Here is a 5,738-nt window from a genome sequence, read left to right on the forward strand (position 1 = left end):
CATTTTCACTGAGAGGATGGGATGTAGCCATCAACCAAGGGTGATGCCTCCAGACGATTAGCCGTGCAGTGACAGTGCATATGACCATTTTCCCGAGAGGATTAAAAGTAGCCATTGATGATGGTGATGCCCTACATACAGCTTGCCATGGAAAGGAATAGGAAGGATTGGATGAATGTAATAAGAAAGTAGAGATTCAAGAGGAGCACAGCAGCTCCATACGCCTATCTGAAATTCCCACTATTGATTTACATAAGTATTTCTATCTTATTTTATTTTCTGTTTATTATTAATTTTTGAAATCCATAACCATTTAATCTGCCTAACTGAGATTTACAAGGTGACCATAGCCTGCTTCATACCAACAATCTCTGTGGGATCGATCCTTACTCACGTAAGGTATTACTTGGATGACCCAGTACACTTGCTCGTTAAGTTGAACGGAGTTGTGTCCACACATAGCCAAGAGCCACAATAATGATTCCATACAATAACAAAGAGTACTACATTGATGTGATCACAATTTCGTCCACCAAGTTTTTGGCGCCGTTGTCGGGGATTGTTCGACTATGGATAACTGACGGTTCATCTTGTTGCTCAGATTAGGTAATTTTCTTTTCAAAATTTTTCTTTTCTTTTTCGTTTTTCCAAACTTTATTTTTGAAAAAATTAATAAAATAACCAAAAAAATCATAAAATCATAAAAACAAAAAATATTTTGTGTTTCTTGTTTGAGTCTTGAGTCAATTTTTAAGTTTGGTGTCTTGCATGTTTTCTTTGCATCAAAAAAAAATTTTCAAAATTATGTTTTTGATGTTCATCTTGATCTTCAAAGTGTTCTTGGTGTTCATCTTGACATTCATAGTGTTCTTGCATGCATCTTGTGTTTGGATCCAAAATTTTCATGTTTTGGGTCATGTTTGTGTTTTTCTCTCTCATAATTAAAAATTCAAAAATAAAAAATATATCTTTTCCTTTTTTCTCTCCAATTTTTCGAAATTTTGGGTTGACTTGGTCAAAAATTTTTAAAAAAATTAGTTGTTTCTTACAAGTCAAATCAAATTTTCAAATTTTAAAATTCTTATCTTTTTAAAATCTTTTTCAAAAATCATATCTTTTCCATTTTTTTCTTTTTTTTTCGAAAATTTCAAAAATCTTTTTCAAAATATTTTCAAAATCTTTTTCTTATCTTTATATCATATTTTCGAAAATTCACTAACAATTAATGTGATTGATTCAAAAATTTGAAGTTTGTTACTTTCTTGTTAAGAAAGGTTCAATCTTTAAGTTCTAGAATCTTATCTTCTAGTTTCTTGTTAGTAATTAATTTTAAATTTAAAAATTAAATCTTTTTCAAACATATCTTATCATATCTTTTTCAAAATTTTATCTTTTTCAAAAATTTGATTTTAAAATATCTTATCTAACTTCTTATCTTCTTATCTTTTCAAATTTGATTTTGATATCTTTTTCAACTAACTCTTTGACTTTGTGTTTGTTTCTTATCTTTTTCAAAACCACCTAACTACTTTTCCCTCTCTAATTTTCGAAAATATCTTATACCTTTTTCAAAAATTCTTTTTTGTTTTAAATTTTAATTTTAATCTTATCTTATCTATAATTTTCGAAAATTACTAACAGCTTTTTAAAATTATTTTCGAATTTTCCCTCTCTTCTCTTATTCTATTTAATTATTTAATTACTAACACTTCTCTTCACCTCTCTTCATCTAAATATCCGAACCCACTCTTCTTCACTCTTCTCCCCTTTCTTTTTCTACTAACATAAAGGAATCTCTATACTGTGACATAGAGGATTCCTCTTCCTTTTCTTGTTTTCTTCTCTTTCATATGAGCATGAACAAGGAAAAAGGCACTCTTGTTGAAATTGATCCTGAACCTGAAAGGACTTTGAAGAGGAAACTAAGCGAAGCTAAATTACAACAATCCAGAAGTAACCTTTCAGAAAATTTCGAACAAGAGAAGGAGATGGCAGCAGAACCCAATAATGATAATGCAAGAAGGATGCTTGGTGACTTTACTAAGCCCACGTCCAAATTTGATGGAAGAAGCATCTCCATTCCTGCCATTGGAGCCAATAATTTTGAGCTCAATTAGTTGCCTTAATGCAACAAAATTGCAAAGACGAATGGAGTAGATCCTGAAGTCTAAAGACTCATGCTTTTCCCTTTTGCAGAAAGAGACAGAGCTAGAATATGGTTGGATTCACAACCTAAGGATAGCCTGGACTCATGGGAGAAGCTGGTCACGGCTTTCTTGGATAAATTATTTCCTCCTCAAAAGCTGAGCAAGCTTAGAGTGGATGTTCAAACCTTCAAACAAAAAGATGGTGAATCCCTCTATGAAGCTTGGGAAAGATACAAGCAGTTGACCAAAAGGTGTCCATCTGACATGTTTTCAGAATGGACCATATTAGATATACTCTATTATGGTCTATCTGAATTTTCAAAAATATCATTGGACCATTCTGCAGGTGGATCCATTCACCTAAAGAAAACGCCTGCAGAAGCTCAAGAACTAATTGACATGGTTGCAAATAACCAATTCATGTACACTTCTGAGAGGAATTCCATTAATAATGGGATGCCTCAGAGGAAGGGAGTTCTTGAAATTGATGCTCTGAATGCCATATTGGCTCAGAACAAAGTGTTGACTCAGCAAGTCAACATGATCTCTCAAAGTTTGAATGGATGGCAAAATGCATCCAACAGTACTAAAGAGGCAGCTTCTGAAGAAGCTTATGATCCCGAGAACCCTGCAATAGCAGAGGTAAATTACATGGGTGAACCTTATGGAAACACCTATAATTCATCATGGAGAAATCATCCAAATTTCTCATGGAAGGATCAACAAAAGCCTCAACAAGGCTTTAACAATGGTGGACGCAATAGGCTGAGCATTAGCAAGCCTTTTCCATCATCTTCTCAGCAACAGACAGAGAATTCTGAACAAAACACTTCTAATTTAGCCAATTTAGTCTCTGATCTGTCAAAGGCCACTTTCAGTTTCATGAGTGAAATAAGATCCTCCATCAGAAATCTGGAGGCACAAGTGGGCCAACTGAGTAAGAAAGTCATTGAAACTCCTCCCAGTATTCTCCCAAGCAATACAGAAGAAAATCCAAAAGGAGAGTGCAAGGCCATTGATTTAATCAATATGGCCGAATGCACAAGGGAGGAGGAGGACAAAAATCCTAGTGAGGAGGACCTCCTGGGACGTCTTTCAAGCAAGAGGGAGTTTCCTATTAAGGATCCAAAGGAATCTGAGGCTCAAATAGAGACCATAGAGATTCCATTAAATCTCCTTCTGCCATTCATGAGCTCTGAAGACTATTCTTCCTCTGAAGAGGACGAAGATGTGACTAGAGAGCAAGTTGCTCAATATTTAGGAGCTATCATGAAGCTGAATACCAAGTTGTTTGGTAATGAGACTTGGGAAAGTGAACCTCCCTTACTCATTAGTGAACTAGATACTTGGATTCAGAAAACTCTACCTCAAAAGAAACAAGATCTTTACATCCCTGCTGATTTCATAATCTTAGACACTAGGAAGGAAGAGGATGAGTGTATCATCCTTGGAAGACCTTTCCTAGCCACAGCAGGAGCTGTGATAGATGTCAACAGAGGTGAATTAGTCCTTCAATTGAATGGGGACTACCTTGTGTTTAAGGCACATGGCCACCCCTCTGTGATAAAGGAGAGTAAGCATGAAGAGCTTCTCTCAGTTCAGAGTCAAGAAGAGCCCCCATAGTCAAACTCTAAGTTTGGTGTTGGGAGGCCACAACCAAACACTAAGTTTGGTGTTAAGACCCCATATCCAAACTCTAAGTTTGGTGTTGGGACTATACAACATTGACCTGATCACCTTTGTGGCTCCATGAGAGCACAATGTCAAGCTATTGACATTATGGAAGCGCTTGTTGGGAGGCAACCCAATTTTATTTATCTAATTTTTTTATTCTATTGTTATTTTGTGTTTTATTAGGTACATGATCATGAGGAGTCACGAAAAAAATATGAAAATTAAAAACAGAATCAAAAATAGCAGAAGAAAAATCACACCCTGGAGGGAGGACAGACTGGCGTTCAACGCCAGTGAGGAGCATCTGGCTGGCGTTCAACGCCAGAACAGAGCATGAATCTGGCACTGAACGCCAGAAACAAGCAACATTCTGGCATTTGAACGCCAAGAATGTGCCTTGAGGAAAGCTGGCGCTGAACGCTAGTAACAAGCATGAAACTGGCGTTCAACGCCAGAAACATGCTACATATGGGCGTTGAACGCCCAGAACATGCTTTACATGGGCGTTGAACGCCCAGAACGTGCATCACCTCGGCGTTTAAATGCCAGAATGGTACGCAAAGGCATTTTACATGCCTATTTGGTGCAGGGATGTAATTCCTTGACACCTCAGGATCTGTGGACCCCACAGGATCATCTCAGGATTTGTGGATCCCACAGGATCACCTCAGGATCTGTGGACCCCACAGGATCCCCACCTAACATATTCCCACCTTACCTCCTAATCCTATTTCACTCTTCCCCATGTCACACTTCCCATCAATTTCAATCTCTCTTCCCAATTACCCCCTTCACCACTCACATCCATCCACTCTTCCCCAAAAACCCCACCTACCTTCAAAATTCAAAAACACTTTCCCACCCAAACCCACCCTAAAATGGCCGAACCTACCCTCTCCCCTTTTCCTATATAAACCCATCAATTCCACTTCCTTTTCACACAACACAACACCCTCTTCTATACCTTGGCCGAAACCCACACTCCACCTTCTCCTCAATATTTTCTTCTTCTTCTTCTTCTTCTATTCTTTCTTCTCTTGCTCGAGGGCGAGCAATATTTTAAGTTTGGTGTGGTAAAAGCATAAGTTTTTTTTTTGTTTTTCCATTACCATCAATGGCACCTAAGGCCGGAGAATCCTCTAGAAAAGGAAAAGGGAAGATAAAAGCTTCCACCTCCGAGTTATAGGAGATGGAAAGATTCATCTCCAAAAGCCATCAAGACCACTTCTATGATGTTGTGGCAAAGAAGAAGGTGATCCCTGAGGTCCCTTTCAAGCTCAAGAAAAATGAGTATCCAGAGATCCGACATGAGATCCGAAGAAGAGGTTGGGAAGTCTTAACCAACCCCATGCAACAAGTCAGAATCTTAATGGTTCAAGAGTTCTATGCCAATGCATGGATCACTAGGAACCATGATCAAAGTATGAACCCGAATCCAAAGAATTATCTCACAATGGTTCGGGGGAAATACTTAGATTTAGTCCGGAAAATGTGAGGTTGGCGTTTCACTTGCCCATGATGCACGGAGATGAACGCCCCTACACTAGAAGGGTCAACTTTAATCAGAGGTTGGACCAAGTCCTAATGGACATATGTGTGGAAGGAGCTCAATGGAAAAGAGACTCCAAAGGCAAGCCAGTTCAACTAAGAAGACTGGACCTCAAGCCTGTGGCTAGAGGATGGCTGGAGTTCATTCAACGCTCCATCATTCCCACTAGCAACCGATCTGAAATTACTGTGGATCGGGCCATCATGATTCATAGCATCATGATTGGAGAGGAAGTAGAAGTTCATGAAGTCATCTCCAATGAATTCTACAAAATAGCCGACAAGTCCTCCACCATGGCAAGGCTAGCTTTTCCTCACCTTATTTGCCATCTATGTTACTCAGCTGGAGTTATCATAGAAGGAGACATC

General features: G+C 38.2%; 1 non-coding gene across 1 annotated transcript; it reads right to left on the reverse strand.

Annotated features, from left to right (window-relative positions):
• Nucleotides 1–2,309: 2,309 nt before the first annotated feature.
• LOC127747965 (small nucleolar RNA R71) lies at nucleotides 2,310–2,413 on the reverse strand. The gene has a single exon (XR_008009910.1). It is a non-coding gene; the product is annotated as a small nucleolar RNA R71 (small nucleolar RNA).
• Between the last annotated feature and the right edge of the window lie 3,325 nt (nucleotides 2,414–5,738).

Source organism: Arachis duranensis, chromosome 5 (genome assembly GCF_000817695.3).
Source record: "Arachis duranensis cultivar V14167 chromosome 5, aradu.V14167.gnm2.J7QH, whole genome shotgun sequence".
Taxonomy (NCBI): domain Eukaryota; kingdom Viridiplantae; phylum Streptophyta; class Magnoliopsida; order Fabales; family Fabaceae; genus Arachis; species Arachis duranensis.